The sequence below is a fragment of the Dioscorea cayenensis genome, chromosome 8 (genome assembly GCF_009730915.1).
Source record: "Dioscorea cayenensis subsp. rotundata cultivar TDr96_F1 chromosome 8, TDr96_F1_v2_PseudoChromosome.rev07_lg8_w22 25.fasta, whole genome shotgun sequence".
NCBI lineage: Eukaryota > Viridiplantae > Streptophyta > Magnoliopsida > Dioscoreales > Dioscoreaceae > Dioscorea > Dioscorea cayenensis.
In genome coordinates this window covers 12,903,137-12,906,356 of record NC_052478.1, presented here as the reverse complement: position 1 = coordinate 12,906,356, position 3,220 = coordinate 12,903,137, and positions in this window count along the sequence as shown.

Below are 3,220 nucleotides of genomic sequence, written 5' to 3'. Positions count from 1 at the left end.
CGAGCCAGGCCGGGGCAAGTTTTCTAGGCGACGAGGCACGTCGGGCCAAGTTTTCTAGGCCATTAGGCACGTCGGGGTAAGTTTTCTAGTCAACGAGGCATGGCGGGGCAAGTTTTCTAGGCAAGGAGCCACACTGGGGCAAGTTTTCTAGGGAACGAGGCACGGCGGGGCAAGTTTTCTAGGCAATTAGGCACGGCGGGGCAAGTTTTCTAGGCAATTAGGCATGCCGGGGCAAGTTTTCTAGGCAACGAGGCACGCGGGGGCAAGTTTTCTAGGCAACGAGGCACGCCGGGGCAAATTTTCTAGGCCATTAGGCACGCTAGGGCTCGCCGAGGCCGGCCGGAGCTGCCGGGTGGCCCGGCCAGATCTCGCCGGTGGTCGGGCGGAGTCCACCGGCCCGGTGGAGTGGTAGCCCACCCGCCCACCGGGCGGGTGCTGCGGCGTGCGCGGCACTGACGCGGCACGGCGCGGCGTGACACGCGCACCCATGGGCGCGCCACGCCGCCCATGGGGGGAAAGTATTGCCTTCCCCCTATATAACCTACAAAACATCCCGCCCAAGGCAACCCCGGGGAAACAAAGGGTCTCTGAGACCCCCCATTTTTCTGGGCCGCTCACTGCGCACGGTACCGAGCGAGCTGGCCGGTAACGGCGCGGGCTGACGCCACACGATGACGTCCAACTTCGGTAATCTCCCAATCTACTCGTGCGTTTTTTATGAAACTTCACCCCTGGGGGTTTTTTATGATGACAAATCCATCTGCGTTGGTCCCGCGGTAAGATTCCAAAGTTGACCGACCGCCTGTCTCGAAGGTGACGCATACTCCCCCATCAAACATTGGCTACGCTCATCCAAAATCTATGAAACCTTGCCCGAGGGGTTTTCATGTGATGCCAAACGATGGGGCGGGGGCGCCGGGCCGGGATGTCACCGTCGACCGGACGGCCCCGGCGGTACCGGCGCGATGTCACACAACAGCACGAGCGCTCCCGGTGCCATCTCCCGATCCACTCGTGCATTTTTGGTGAAACTTCACCCCTTGGTGTTTTTTATGATGACAAATCATCCACGATGGTCCCGAGGCGAGATTCCAAAGTTGACCGACCGCCCTTCCCGTCGGTGACGCATACTCCCCCGATCAAACATTGGCTACGATCATCAAAATCTGTGAAATTTCGCCCGAGGGGGTTTCATGTGATGCCAAATGAAAGGGCGGTGGCGCTGGACCAGGATACCGCCGTCGACCGGACGGCCCCGCCGGCGCCGCCGCACCATGCCGTGTGGCACCCGCACGGTCCGTCTGGTCCGGTCCCGTCCCTCCCTCCCTCTTCTTCTTCTTCTTCTTAAATTTATATATGGGTCCTTGCGTCATGGTCTCGGTAAAAAAAATGGCCCGTTATGCCCACCGGCGGCATAGCGAGCTCGCCCGCACCTACACCCATTGGGGGAGGAGGTGTCCTCCCCTTACTATTCCAGCAATACATCCGGCCCGTGGCAACCCCGGGGGTACAAAGGGCTCCTGAGACCCCCCTTTTTTTTAGACGGGCCACTTAACCCCATTTCGGGAATGTGGTGCCACACCGACCACCTTGACCGTCGGGGCAAGTTTTCTAGGCGACGAGCCACGTCGGGGCAAGTTTTCTAGGTAAAGAGGCATGTCGGGGCAAGTTTTCTAGGCAACGAGCCATGTCGGGGCAAGTTTTCAAGGCAAAGAGCCACGCCGGGGCAAGTTTTCTAGGCAAACAGCCACGTCGGGGCAAGTTTTCTAGGCAATAAGCCACGTCCGGGCAAGTTTTCTAGGCAACGAGGGACGTCTGGGCAAGCTTTCTAGGCAAAGAGCCACGTCGGGGCAAGTTTTCTAGGCAAAGAGCCATGTCGGGGCAAGTTTTCTATGTGACGAGCCACGTCGCGGAAACTTTTCTAGGCAACGAGACACGCCGGGGCAAGTTTTCTAGGTGACGAGGCACGTCGGGGCAAGTTTTCTAGGTGACGAGCCACGTCGGTGCAACTTTTCTAGGCGACGAGCCACGTCGGGGCAGGTTTTCTAGCCAAAGAGGCACGTCGAGGCAAGTTTTCTAGGCCATGAGGCACGTCGGGGCAAGTTTTCTAGGCAAAGAGCCACGTCGGGGCACGTTTCCTAGGCAAATAGGCATGTCGGGGCTCGCCGGTGGCCGGCGGTGGTGGCCGGCGGCGGTGGCCAGCACACGGGCTGCGGTGGCGCCCACCCGGCTCACCGTGGCGGGTGGTGCTGCAGCTGGGCGCTGATGCGCATGCGCCCATGGCGCGCCAGGCTCGCCCATGGGGAAAGTAGTGCCTTCCCCTATATAACCTCGCAAAAACATCCCGCCCAAGGCAACCCCCGGGGTTACAAAAAGGTCTCTGAGACCCCTTTTTCTCGGGCCGCATCACAAGACTTTTACCGAGCGCTGGTCCGGTGAAGCGCGGGCCGACGCCGCACGATGGCGCCCAACTCCGGTAATCTCCCAATCCACTCGTGCGTTTTTGATGAAACTTCACCCCTGGGGGTTTTTTATGATGACAAATCCATCTGCGATAGTCCCGCTGCGAGATTCCAAAGTAGACCGACCACCCCGTCGAGATGGAGACGCATACTCCTCCGATCAAACATTGGCTACTCTCATCCAAAATCTGTGAAAATTCGCCAGAGGAGTTTTCATGTGATGCCAAACGATTGGGCGGGGGCGCCGGGCCGAAGCTGGCCGCCTCGGATGGCATCACTCAGCTAGCAGCTCGGCGTCACACGACGGGATCGGGCGCCGCTACGTGCATCTCCTAATCCACTCGTGCTTTTTGGTGAAACTTCACCCCGTGGGTTTTTTAGATGACAAATCCATCTCGCGATGGTCTCGTGGGCGAGATTCCAAAAGTCGACTCGACTCGGCCGTCCCGGGACGGCAACGTATACTTCACCGATCGAACATTGGCTACGATCATCCAAAATCCGTGAAACTTCGCCCGAGTGGTTTTCATGTGATGCCAGCGATGGGGCGGGGCGCCGGGCCGGGAAGCGCCGTCGCCCGGACAGCCCCGGCGGCCCCGGCGGCGCCGGCTCGACGTTCCACGACGGGACGGGCGCACTCCGTGTCATCTCCCGATCCACTCGTGCGTTTTTGATGAAACTACACACCATGGGGTTTTTTATGATGACAAATCCATCTGCGATGGTCCCGCGGTGAGATTCCAAAGTCGATCGACCAG